Source organism: Vigna umbellata, chromosome 4 (genome assembly GCF_029865625.1).
Source record: "Vigna umbellata cultivar VRB3 chromosome 4, Vumbellata_1.0, whole genome shotgun sequence".
NCBI classification, from domain to species: domain Eukaryota; kingdom Viridiplantae; phylum Streptophyta; class Magnoliopsida; order Fabales; family Fabaceae; genus Vigna; species Vigna umbellata.
The window spans coordinates 67,877,725-67,892,742 of record NC_142168.1 but is presented as its reverse complement, the minus strand read 5'-3'; the positions used below and the strand labels follow the sequence as shown (position 1 = coordinate 67,892,742).

The 15,018-nt window shown below is 33.6% G+C and overlaps 1 pseudogene; it reads left to right on the top strand.

The window, feature by feature from the left end:
• Nucleotides 1–8,012: 8,012 nt before the first annotated feature.
• LOC148201042 (uncharacterized) lies at nt 8,013–13,612 on the top strand (annotated as a pseudogene).
• The last annotated feature ends 1,406 nt before the right edge of the window (nt 13,613–15,018 follow it).

Genomic DNA, 15,018 nt, shown 5'->3' with positions numbered 1-15,018 from the left:
ATGTTTATTTTTTAGTAATTTAATTTATTTTAATTTTGATATTTATTTTATGATTATAATTTTTTAAGGTTTTCTGTTAATAATTAAATAATATATTTTAAAAAATCTTAAAAGGTAAGAAAAAAATGTTTAATGATTACAAATTTTTCTAATTAATTTCTTTTTAAAATATATGTGCCAAAATGAAGGAGCTAAGTTAGATATTGCTTAAAAAAAGCGAAAAAATTCAATCAGAAGTTTGTTTGTTTATTTATTTTCTTATCATATTGGAAAATAAGTATATTTAAACCTTATTGAACTTTAATCCAACACACTCGATTTTGTTAAGAAGAACGTTTACTTTTAGGTATAAATATTAAGAAAAAAAGGAATCTCCAAATCTCTACCGTACATGATGGCAATAGCCATCCTTATATTATACAATATGTGAAATTGGTATTTGTGATTTAGGAACTACTTATGGGTATTTACTATCTTTGAAGGAAGTTAACAACACCCAATGGACTTTTCAAATCGAAAACGAATTAATATTCACTTCAATTAAATGAAACACTTTTAATATTTTATTTTTATTTTTATGATGAGGTCACTTTTAACTTAATTAACAGTAGAAGTAGTATTCAATATAGTTTCTTTTCCTTGTATAAGAAATGAAATGGAATAAAGTAACTTTAATAGTTTTCTTTCCATTACTTTAGAATTATTTACTATAATCATTCAATTTTTTTATTTTTCATCACATTGTAATCCTTAATTTTATTAAAACTTATTTATAATTTCTTCCATTAAGTTGATATTGATATCATTTAGAAGGTGCCAAATATATAGTATAAATAATACATGTAGTAAAGAGTTGATGTTCTATTGGATAACCCAACTATGTCGGACAATATCACCTATTATTTAGTATCATGGTGTCATTCTCAAAACGGCGTAGTAATGGAATTATACATGATAACGAAGGGTTAGTGTTAGATCGGATAATTCTGGTATAGAGAAAGGGGTTAAGAAAATTCTTGTACACTTTTATGAAGCCATTGTTTAGGCAGGTTTTTAAACTGAAATGACTTTTTTCCTTCTTTAAGCATTCCTTTTAGATGAGGTGAAAATTACCAAGGCCTCAAGTCGTCGGTAAATAAACAGTAAATTACCAAGGGTCTCATTAATGAAATTTTATAGAAATCTTATATTTAAAGAAAAATAAATATGAAATCTAAGGATAATATGATATAATAGGACTAATAAAAGTTAAATTCAGAAATATAAAAATAAAATTCACAAAATATGAATGAACAAATCAATCCCATATATGAGGTTAATAATCAATTTGTTGAATAACATAGTTAATAAATTTGAAAGAAAAAGACTAAATTATTAAGAACTTTTTGTTAATGGAGAAGTTATTAAATCAAGAAACAAAAATAAAAGAGAATCCTTTTGTAAAATTAAGAATATAATTGAAAAGAAGTTGTTACAAGATAAACCCTGATACTTATTCAAATATAAGATAAAAATAATTTTTGATAAATGTGTTACTGTTAAGACAAGATCGTCTAAAAACTCTTTATTTTGAAGTTTAACAAAAATATTTAACAAAATAGTGTGTATCAAAATGATTGTCTAGGATAACGTACTAAATGATATTTATGTCTAGAGAATATCCTAAACGTAAACAATATAGTCACTAGTACAAAAACAACGTACAATATCGAATATTTTGGGTCTTTCACGTCGATTTCGAGAATGACGTCATATCGGGAGACGTTAAAAATTCGACGTTAATTTAACGTTGAATATTGTCAATATACAACGTTAATTTAACGTCGAATTTTGTCAATATACGACGTTAATCAATTTTTATTTATTTTTTTTAATTAATTGTAATTTTTTTTTACAACTCTACGAAACCTGAAAAGCAGAACTATGAACGATAAGATAGGATCAACAACAAATAACAATAACAAACAACAAACAAGTTCAATCAAACAACAACAACAAGAAAGTTCAATCAAACAACAACAAACAAGTTCAACAAAAAAAAACAACAAACAAGTTCAACAAAAAAAAAACAACAAACAAGTTCAACAAAAAAAATAACAAACAAGTTCAACAAATAAGTTCTTCAAAACGAAAACGAAAACTAACCTTCAAAAGGTGGGTTCATCGGAATAAAGTGTTGTCACCAGTGAGAGAGAAAGCAAAATGCGCTTATGAAGGACAAAAACACGAAAATAATCGGTGAAAACAAATGAAAATCATACCTTAAGTAGTTAATTAACTTTGTACCAAATGAAAGAAAGATTACGATGGTCGTCAAACTTCGTTCGAGAAAAGTTTGAGCAGAGAAGAGGGTCTCACGCGCTAAGATAAAGTGAATGAATTTTCAATCTCCCGCTCAAATTTTTATTGAATTCACTAGCTTTTTGACGTCTAATGCTGAGACATTTGACGTTTATATCCTTTTACGTCGAATTATAATTATAAACGACGTTTAATAATTGTATTTACTTACAAAATTGCCACCGGTCATTTTTAACGTTGGCTATTTAGTGGTTAGACATTCAACGCGTGACGTTATACGCTGTTTTTCTACCAGTGAGATGGTAACGGGTCATCGACAAGTGTACCGAATCGTTCAAGTAATATAAAATGAGACCAAATATCGTTGACCAAAAGACTCGTGAAATACTAAACAATTGTATGATTAACAATTCAACTAAACCAAAGAGTATAAGATTATATGCAAGTAAATAAATTGACAAAGAATTAAAGGATGAACTTTGATAGTTATAGGCACTTAGAAGATGGGAAAGGTTAGAGTTGGTATGGAGAGGCATTGCTAAGGGTAGAATTCACTGGTTTCACTCTCGTGCCCACAAAAATCATTTCTTCTCCATCAAACACTAATGTCAACCCACTACAACGCTCAAACACAATCCCTTAGGTGAAAAAAATTAGGTTTTCTCATTAAGAGCCAATCTCTTGAACATTCAACAAACAAACCTAAATTAGGATCTAGGTTTAAGACAACCACTAGTAAAAAAAAGATTTTAACTCGCGCATTTGACACCGATTTAGTTGTATCTGAAGCAAAAACTGGCAAGGTGGCATTTTTGTAATCATCGCAAATGTATATGCCTCGGTTCAAAATGAACTAATGCCTAAAACTGACGTAGTGTCATTTCTGTAATTATCGCAAAGTTATATGCTTCGGTTAAAAAAGAACCGATGAATGAAATTGGCGCGATGACATTTTTGTAATTATCGCAAAAGTCTACGACCTCGGTTGTTTAGAGAACCGAAGCATAAAATAACTGATTTTTTTTTATTTTTTTGAGAGGGTTTAGGTAGTTGTTCTCTGTAGAACCGAGGCCATAGACCCTTATTGCCTCGGATAAAAAAATAATTGAGGTAATAACATGTGTTTAGGGTTAAATTTCGAGAACAAAGACATTTTTAAATAAAAGCTTTTTTGTTTGTGGTGTTGCGTCGTTGCTCTGTGTTCTTCCATTTTCGCAGTCATCCTCTTCAACTTTTCTTGCATTATTTTAATTTTACGTTGATTAAGTGCTTAGATATGATTTTCTTTCGTTTTGACCGATTGATTTTGTGCACAGGTGCTCTTCAGCTCTTCGAATAGACGCTTTGGGATGTTCATTTCATTTCGTTTCAACCCCAAACTCACCTTCAAGGTTAGTTTCGTTTTAAGTTTTTCATGTTTCCATTTGCTTGATTGTTCTTCATACACCATACACATCAAAACATAGGTATACGTAAAACTGAGATTATGCTCAAAAAGACTCTAAAGGAAATGAAATTTTGTATGAAGAACCAAAAAATCATGAAATCCCCTCACAAATTTTTAGCTCAAAATTCAAAGTGTAACTATTTTTAATATTTTTTTAAAGATTGAAAAAAACAAAAAGAAATTCCCGGTAAATGGAAAACAACGTTTTTTTGCATTTGTTTGTGTTTCTGGGATTTTGTCGTATGATTTATTTGATACAGAAACGATAGTTTTTTTTAAAAAAATGTACTTTAGACCGCGGTTATGGTAAAAACTAAGGCAAAAAAGGGTCTATTACCTCGGTTTTGGATCCAACCGAGACAATAGACCCTTTAATTAATTAATTTTAAGGGTCTACGACCTCGGTTCAAATTAGAATCGAGGCAACAAACCCAATTTTTTATACTACTTCGGGTTTTTTGAACCAGCAAGTCCTTACTTTTTACCTTGTCTTCGGTTGCAGAACCGCTGTCATAAACCTAGAACAATTGAGGCAATATCCCTTTGTTGCACCAGTGAACTAATGGGTCATGTTTCATTATCTTATTAACATTAGGATTTGTAGGAAAATGTACATGTTTGATGGATATGATACGACTTCATTATGCTTTAAAACATGGTGTTTGATGGATATGATACGACTTCATTATGCTCTAAAGATTATATAAATGCTTCAACAAAAAGCTTTCTTAAAACATTTTAACAAATGACTCCGAGAAGTAATATACAAGTAATAGACAAAGATGTTTTCTATTAGATTGTATATATTTTTTTCAAATTCAAATTATAAAACATTGCACTAAGTAAATAAATGTTTAAATGTTTAAATGTTTACAAGTATTTCCACTCTCATACAAATTGAGCACTCTGTGTTACAAGTAGTAAGGTTTCTTAATCACTAAAAATGAAAATATAAGAACTTGTGCGTGTGTATGGGAGTTCAATGTAATTTTTTTTGTCAAATTTTCACATGACCCGTTTTTTATACAATGTCATTGGTATTATAGCCGAACATAAAAGTGATCCATTATGATCTAGTTCTTGTGCGTTGTCTTTTAAAATAGAGTTTTTAAGAATATATGTTTGACATTTTGGATGACACTTCATTATGTTGAGACAACATCGTCTATATGGTTAAACGTTGTCATCTTTTGAAGTTTAACCAAATAAGATTAAACGAAACAATAATCTAGAATATTACAGGAAGAAACATAAGACTTAGAACCAAAATCCTCAACATAGAAAAACTTTGGTTTTTGTACCAAATTAGGTAAATTTGCCTCAAATATTACGGAAATAAGCAAAAGAAATTTCGAAATACAAAAATAGGCAAGTCGTGGGAGGCCAAACGACTTTCAATGAAAAAGTTGTGCTCCTCCTGCACGATTTCACCCTGACATCGTGGTTAAAGGTGAAATCGTGCACCCAAAAACGACTTTAGGACATGGTAATCGATCACCAGGTGTTGTAATCGATTACCACGCCTTTTTTAATATAAAAAATAAAAAAAATTGAAGTTGTAGGGCTTGATGACTTCAATAAAGGAAGTCGTGCCCCACACATCTTTACTTTTTTTTTTAATTTTTAATTTTTTTATTAATTAAAATCATTTATAATTTGTAAAAAATGTTTTTAAATGTATTTAAAATAATTAAAATTATATCTAATTAATGATTTTTTTAATATTATTAAATAAATAAATTTCATGATTTTAATTATTTTTGTAATTAAATTAAATTTCTTATAAAATAATTTCAATTAAATAATTTATTACTATAATTATTGTAATTATTTTAATTAAAAATTAAAATATATATATATATATATTTCATTATAATTTATTTTTCTGAATTTTTATTATTATAGTATATATTTTTACAAATTATAATTAATTAATAACAATTTTTTTTATTATAAAATATTTAAATTAATAAAAATATTAAATATAAACTATTTAAATTAATAAAAAAACAATTTTAATTAAAATTGTGGGGGTGTACGACTTCTTGTATTAAGTGGTGCACCCTCTTATACACTTTGACCTTTTTAGTTTTTTTTTTTATTTAAAATAATTTATAACTTTTAAATAATGTATTTAAATGTATATAAAATATTTAAAATTATATATAATTAATAATTAATTTTTTTTAATATTATTAAATAAATAAACTTCATGATTTTAATTATTTTTGTAATTAAATTAATTTTATTATGAAATTATTTTAATTAAATAATTCATAAATAATATTATTGTAGTTATGTAATTAAAAACTAAAATAAAGTTATATTTCATTATAATTTTTTTAATATAATAAATTTACTTAAAAGCATATTTATTTTTAAAAAGATTATTATAATGAAATAAAATAAATTTATGCATTTTTATTTATGTAATTACAATAATTTTGGTTATAAATTATTTAAATACATCAGTTAAAAATTATAAATCATTTTAAATAAAAAAAACTCAAAAAGTGAAGGTGTGTGGGCTGCACGACTTCAATAAAAGAAGTTGTCCACCACTACAAAAATAATGAATTTTAGGAGGGATTTTTTTCTATAGGTTTTGGAAATCCTGGATAAATTCCGACAGTTTATGCTTAAAACCGCAAGTAAATTTTTTTTTTTAAAAAAAATTCTGGCAGTTACTAATGAAAGTCGTCCCTAAAATATAATTTTATTTTAGAATAATTTTCGTCGGTCTTTAATATTAGAAAAGTTTTTGGCGCACCTTCATTTCTAGTTCTCCAAGCCCTAATTCTCTTTCTCCTAAGCACTTTCATTTCTTCCGCTGCCTTCATCACAAGCTTTCCCTGCTTTATGTGTGTGTTCGTGTTCGTCTGCGTTGTGTCTTCCCCTGCTTGGGCTGAGCATCGTGGTTGAGGCGGCGAGGTTGAGGCAGCGAGGTCGAGGTAGCAAGGTCGAGGTGGCGAGGTTGAGGCGGCAAGGTCGAGGCAGCAAGGTCGAAGCGGCAAGGACTGTGCTGAGGCGATTTTTATCACTTTCGTCTCCCTGGTATGTTCATCTTATGTCTTCAATTTTCATCTTATCTCTTCAATCAGATTATTCTCTTTGCATTCTTTTCCTCTTGCTTGAGCCTCCATTCCTAATACTTCCTAGTTCCTCTCCTTCTACTTTTACTCCAACCTAATCTTCATCCATCTCTCTATCTATATCTTCATTTTTCACTCTAACCTAATCTTCATCGTTTCTAATGATCATTTTTCATGATTTCTATGTTTATGCCCTTTTATTTTTGCAATTCGTATTATATCAACTCTAACCTAATATTTCTGCCATGTTATTAGTGTGAAATATATGTCTGTGTCTTTGTATCACAGTGAGTTGTATATATTCATTGCATCATATCATCTTGGTGCATTTTTAGAAGGAAACATTCTATATTTTTATGGATCCGAAGTTATGGATTTATTATAGAAGAACTTATTTGCTAGGATTTATTTTTAATAGGAGACTTCACTGTCATTGTCATTCAAGTAAAATGCCTTTTGCCTTTTCTCATATTGTTCGTCCATTGATATTTTGTTCTTTTCTTATCTCTTATTTTAGCACCAAGTTAAATTTAGGAAAAAGGAAAATCTTGTATTAGATTAAATTTGAATTATAATTTGTTTTCTAACTTGAATATAGATACATGACCTATTGTTTTACTCTTTCCAGTTCACTGCAACAACATCAGCCAATTGGAGTTCCATAGTCTACGGGATTTTCTTTTCAGCCTTTGCAGCCTAACATCTTAACAACACCATTTTTGGCACTGTCTTCTCCCTTCCAGCGTGGCCTTTGAATGACTCAACTTTGAACTGCAGCAGTACGATATGGAATCTTGATCATATGCATATAATACTTTTTATTTATTGAAAATTAATATTTTGTACAGTTCTGTTTTCACTCAAAATAGTTTCTTCACTCCTCGTCATGAAATTGTTGGAATATAAATTGATTTTGTATGTTGGGCCTAAAAGATAAAAGCCAATATTAGCAAAGGCCCAAATAGCATTCTAGAAAATCCTATCTAGAAGGATTCTAGAATGTTCTACAAAAAATATATAGAGATGCTTATCCATAAGATGTCTCTAGATAAGTTTAGAATTATAGGAATGTTTTAGAAAGTTCTAGAGAATAAATTATAACCCTTAGATGAATGTTGTGGTGGCAAGATCCTAACCATTGGTTAAGGAGGTGCCATTAGTATAAATAGAGGATGATTGTATCATTTGAAAACAAGCCAAAAAAGTTTAGAAGCACTCAATACAAGCATTTCCTCTTCTCTCAAAATCTTCCAACCTCTCTCAATCTTAAAACACTTCCTTCTAGCCTTTAAAGTTTCCTCCCAACAAAGTGGTATCAAGAGCCATAAGGTCTTCGTAGAAATGGCAAATACTGGAGTTCCCTTTCAAGTCCCAATGCTCATTAAGAGCAACTATGACAATTGGAGCTTAAGGATGGTAACTCTCCTTGGTGCACATGATGTCTGGGAGGTGGTCGAGAAGGGTCACATTGAGCCAGAAAATGTAGAGAGTCTTTCTCAAGCTCAAAAGGATAGCTTGAGAGACTCAAGAAAGAGAGACAAGAAGGCTCTCTATCTAATCTATCAAGGACTAGATGAAGATACTTTTGAGAAGATTTTTGGAGTCAAATCAGCCAAGGAAGCATGGGAGAAGCTTAAGATCTCTTACAAGGGAGCAGATCAAGTCAAAAAGGTACGTCTTCAAACTTTGAGAGGAGAGTTTGAAACTTTGCATATGAAGGAAGGTGAACTAGTATCTGATTACTTTTCAAGAGTTTTAACGGTTACTAATAACCTAAAAAGAAATGGTGAGAAGCTAGATGATGTAAGAATTATGGAGAAAATTCTTAGATCATTAGATCCAAAGTTCGAACATATTGTCACCATTACCGAAGAAACAAAAGACTTGGAGGCCATGTCAATAGAGCAACTTCTTAGTTCGTTGCAAGCTTATGAAGACTTAAGATTGAAACTGTAAAATAATTCTAGAGGGCTTAATTGATCCCTCTCACAATCTTCTATTTATAAGAATAAATTGATACACAAGTACATGATAAATAGGGTAACCCTAGACACAATATAATCATGATAAATAGGGTAATCCTAGACACAATATAATCATGATAAATAGGGTAATCCTTGACACAGTATAATGATGATAAAATAGGATAAATATCCTAACACTCCCCCTCAAGCTGGAACATACAAATTGTATGTACCAAGCTTGGAACAAATAAACTCAATCCGAGGACCCCTTAATGACTTGGTCAATACATCTGCGAGTTGATCGTTTGACCCAATAAACTCAGTACATATTTCTTTGGTCAACAACTTTTCACGAACAAAATGACAATAAATTTCTATATGTTTAGTCCTCTCGTGAAACACTGGATTTGATGCAATGTGGAGAGTAGCTTGATTGTTGCAATACATCTTCATAGTATGGATGCCACAAAATTTAACCTCTTGAAGGAATTGTTTCACCCATATAAGTTCACATGTTAGTGATGCCATTGCCCTATACTCAACTTCCGCGGTTGATCGAGCTACTACATTTTGTTTCTTACTTTTCCATGAAATAATGTTTCCTCCCAAAAAAAACACAATATCCTGTAGTAGACCGTCTATCAATATGTGAACCTGCCCAATCTGCATCACAATACCCAGAGACCTGAATGCTTATTTTATCTTCATATAACAATCCTTGCCCGGGAGCCTTCTTTACATACCTTAGAATGCGAATGAGAGCATTCCAATGGTCAACACATGGAGCCTGCATGAACTGACTAACCACTCCAACTACAAAGGATAGATCTGGCCTTGTAATAGTGAGATAAATCAGTTTTCCAACCAGCCTCCTATACCTCTCTGGATCGGAGAATAATTCACCTTCTTCTGTCCTTAATTTCTGGTTTGGGTCCATGGGACTGTCTACCAGTCTACAATCAATCATGCTTGTTTCTTGTAATATATCAAGAGCATACTTCCTTTGGGAGATTACAACTCCATCTTTCTTTTGATTGCGCTACTTCAATGCCTAAGAAGTATTTGAGACTTCCAAGATCATTGGTTTGAAAATGTCTACACAAGTACTCTTTTAGTTGAGATATTCCAACAACATCATTTCCTGTAATGACAATATCATCAACATATACTATTAAGGAAACACATTTCCCGAGAGAAGAATGACAATAAAAAACTGAATGGTCTGCTTCACTGCGTTTTAAACCAAAATTTTTGAACAATGGAGCTAAACTTTCCAAACCAAACACGGGGGATTGCTTGAGGCCATATAGAGATCGATGCAATTTGCGTACCACACCAGACTCCCCCTGAGCAACAAACCCAGGAGGTTGCTCCATATAAACTTCTTCCTCAAGATCACCATGTAGGAAGGCATTCTTGATATCCAATTGATGAAGTGACCAGTGACGAATGGCTGCCATGGCAAAGAAGAGACGAATAGTAGTCATCTTGGCTACAGAGAGAAAGTGTCACAATAATCAAGACCATAAGCCTGAGTGTAACCTTTTGCAACAACCCGAGCTTTGAGCCGATCAATTTCACCATCAGGGCCAACTTTAACTGCATACACCCATCGACAACCAACCGCCTTTTTTCTTGGGGGAAGGAGCACCAGCTCCCAAGTATTACTGTGGTCAAGAGCCTACATTTCTACAATCATAGCTTGTCGCCATCCAGGATGATAAGTGCTTCTTTCACATTCTTCGGTATAACAACAGAGGACAATGAGGATAAAAGAGAAAAATAGGAGGGCGACAATCGATGATAGCTTAGAAAATTATAAATGGGATAAGGCTTTCGAGTGGAACGAGTACCTTTTTGAGGACAATAGGCCATGCTGAATCATTTGCACCAAGAGGCGTGGGAGGAGGTGACGAGGGAGAAGAATCTGAAGTAGGAGATTCACCATTGTCTTGGAGAGGTGGACTATCCATTGGGGCCTGTGTGGGATGATCTCAGTATGTGGAGAAACATGTGTAGAAGGATTGTGATCAAGACTTGGAATGACAGAGACAGTGGAGCTATTTGACTCAGCCATTGGAATAGGAAGGACCTGCTGGAGGATAGAAACATCCTGAATAGATGGAGAGAAGTAAGGAGTCTATTCAAAGAATGTGACATTGGCAGACATGTAATACTTCTTAGTTTCAGGAGAGTAACACCGGTATCCTTTTTGAAGTCGAGAATAGCCTAAGAAGACACATTTGAGAGCGCGAGCGGAGAGTTTGTCTAGATCTGAAGACATGTCATGAACAAAACATACACAGCCAAACACTCGGGGAGATGTATGAAAGAGAGGATCATTAGGAAACAAAATGGAGAAAGGGACTTTATTATCAAGAGAGGAGGAGGGCATCCTATTAATAAGATAACATGCAGTTAAGATGGCATCCCCCCAATGATGGACAGGAATATGGGCACCAAGCAAAAGGGTACGAGCAGTTTCAACCAAGTGTCTATTTTTTCGTTTTGCTATACCATTTTGCTGTGGTGTATGAGGACAAGTAGACTGATGTAAGATACCATGGGAACTCAAGATGGGAGAAAAGGAGGATGAAAATACTCTTTTGCATTATCACTTCTTAATATTTTGATTACTTGACCAAATTGATTCTTGATTTCATTCAAAAAGGATGTAAAGATAGCTAACAATTCAGAACGATTTTTCATAAGATAAACCCAAGTACATCTTGAATATTCATCAATAAAGGTAACAAAATATCTATAACCAAAGGAGGAGATACGACTAGGTCCCCATATATCAGAATGGATGATGGAAAAACTAGAATTACATATTGATTGAGACCTTTTAGAAAAGGAAGATCTAACATGTTTTCCTAATTGACATGACTCACATTCTAAGGTTTGGAGACCATTAAGTTTAGCACTTTAGGATTAGGAGCAGCAACACAGGACACCCTTGGACGAGATCCAAAATGGTATAATCCGCCAGCTTCATATCCTTCTCCAATCTGTCTCCCCGAACCACGCTCCTGTATAACAAAAGATTTATGATCAAAGGTTATTGAACAATTTAACATTTTAGTCAACTGGCTTAAGGAAATTAAATTAAAAGGACAATTAGGGACAAAAGGGACTGAGTTGAGATTGAGGGAGGGAAACAAAGAAACATGACCGACTCCTTTAGAAGAAGTTTTAGATCCATTTGCAAGGGTTATGAAATGAGGTTTTTCTCGAAAGGAAATAGATGAGAACAAAAAGGTATTACCAAAAATGTGTTCAGAAGCACCTGAGTCAATTACCCATGAATTTTGACCTTCCATAGATTGAGAAACGCAGGCTGTTAATGTATTGGGAGATTGAGATGGTTGTGCCAAGCTGTTAGACTTTAACCTTAAATACTCTTGATATTCATCCTCAGAAAACATAGAAGTGGAATTTTTAGTCTTCGAAGTGAAAGTTTCAGTCTTCGAAATATTGGCGGTTTTGGAAGGGAAACCATGTAAAGAGTAGCAATTCTCTTGAGTATGACCCATCCTTTTACAATATGTGCATTGAGGACGTTGAATATCGTTGGCATAAATGCTTTGGGCTTTTTTCCAAAAGGAGTGACAAGTTTTGAAAGCCCTCAAAGATACAAGAAGTTTGGGTTCCACTGATTGCCATAACAGGGCACACAACTGGAAATCTGCTTATTTCCAATGATCAGCTTTTTCAGTAGGCACATAGCTTCCATCTCGCTCAAGGTGGTCATAATGCCCTTAGCCAAGGAATCACATTTCAACGGCAGCAGACCATGATAGATAATTTTTTCCATTTAGCTTCTCGGAGGTAATTGATGGACTTCCGGAGAAGGAAAGAGTACTTCCAGACGCCATTTTTGAAGAAGACGAATAGTACTAGCGAGGAACAAGAAAAACCTAAGGGTTTAGACGAAGGAAACTGTGACAATGATGGACGACGGTGGCCAGCAACGGTGGGCGGTGGCCGGCACGACGGTGGTCGGTGGTGGATGGTGGCCGGCGGCGGGCAGCGGCGGACGGCGGCGGGCGACGAAGAACTGTGGCGTCGGACAAATATATATATACATTACGAGACAGAAACCAGAGCGGGATCGACCCGCTCTAATACCAACTTAAGATTGAAACTGTAAAATAATTATAGAGGGCTTAATTGATCCCTCTCACAATCTTCTATTTATAAGAATAAATTGATACACAAGTACATGATAAATAGGGTAACCCTAGACACAATATAATCATGATAAATAGGGTAATCCTAGACACAATATAATCATGATAAATAGGGTAACCCTTGACACATCATAATGATGATAAAATAGGATAAATATCCTAACATGAAGAAAAGAAAAAGCAGAAGGAAGAGATCATGGAGCAATTCCTGAAGGCACACATTGATTCAAGAAAAGAAGAAAATACACAACCAATCAAGGCGAAGTTATAGTCAAAAACAAGGATGAGGGCGTGCATATGGACGTGGACAAGGACGAAGGCCTAACAACAATAACCAAAGAGGAGGAAGCTCTAACAGAGGTCGTGGGAGAGGAAATCCGAATTCAAGGTATGAAAAGACATGAATCAAGAGTTACAATTGTGATAAGTTTGGACATTATGCTTCTGAATGTAGAGTCCCTAACAAAAATAAAGTCGAAGAGAAAGCCAATTATGCTGAAGAAAGGTGTCAAGAAGATGGTACCTTGCTATTGGCTTACAAGGGCCAAGATAGAGGCGAGGATAAAGGGAAAGGTGTCAAGAAGATGGTACCTTGCTATTGACAATGGAGCTTGATGAGGGAAACGTGGCTTTTGGAGATGAATCAAAGGTGGCAGTGAAAGGAAAAGGTAATGTCCTCATTCGACTAAAGAATGGAGAACATCAATTTATTTCCAACGTATATTATGTGCCAAGCATGAAGAGCAACATCTTGAGCTTAGGACAACTCTTAGAGAAATGTTATGATATTCAACTTAAGAATAATAACCTTTTTATAAGAGATAACACAAGTAGGTTCATTACAAAGGTGCCAATGACAAGAAATAGAATGTTCGTGCTCAACTTTCAAAGTGATGGCCCACAATGTCTCAAGATGTGCTACAAAGACCAATCATGGCTTTGGCATCTTCGATTTGGCCATCTTAATTTTAAAGGATTAGAGTTGCTCTTCAAGAAAGCAATGGTGAGAGGACTGCCTTATATTACTCACCCCAACCAAGTTTGTGAAGGATGTCTACTTTGAAAACAATTTCGATTGAGTTTCCCAAATGAGTCGGACTCAAGAGCTCAAAAGCCATTAGAACTCATACACACAGATGTGTGCGGACCAATTAAGCCAAGATCACTCGGTAAGAGTAATTATTTGCTTCTCTTCATTGATGATTTTTCAAGAAAAACATGGGTATATTTCTTAAAAGAAAAATCAAAAGTGTTTGAGAACTTCAAGAAGTTTAAAGCCCATGTTGAGAAGGAAAGTGGCCTTATGATCAAAGCCTTGAGATCCGATAGTGGAGGAGAGTTCACATCAAAAGAGTTTTAGAAGTATTGTGAAGATAATGGTATCAGACGACAGTTGACAGTGCCAAGATCCCCTCAACAAAATGGAGTGGCGGAAAGGAAGAATAGAACAATCCTAGAGATGGCAAGGAGCATGCTTAAAAGCAAGAGACTTCCAAAGGATTTTTGGGCTGAAGCCGTTGCATGTGCAGTCTATCTGACCAACCGCTCTCCAACAAGAAGCGTTAGTGGAAAAACACCACAAGAAGCATGGAGCGGAAGAAAGCCAGGTATATCTCATCTTAGAGTCTTTGGAAGTATAGCTCATGTGCATGTACCAAATGAGAAACGAAGTAAGCTTGACGACAAAAGTGAAAAATACATCTTCATTGGTTACGACGCCAACTCCAAAGGGTACAAACTCTACAATCCTAGTACAAGGAAAACAGTCATCCGTCGGAATGTAGTGTTTGATGAAGAAGGAGAATGGGATTGGTCGATAAATTGTGAGGACCATACCTTTTTCCCATGCGTTGAAGAAGATGAAGTGGAACAACAACAACAATCGGAAGAGGCGCTTGCTACTCTACCCATTTCACCAAATACAACCATTCAAGATTATGAAAGCTCAAGTGAAAGAATGCCACGTTTTCGAAGTCTCCAAGAAATTTATGAGGTAACTGAAAATCTAGACAATGTTACCT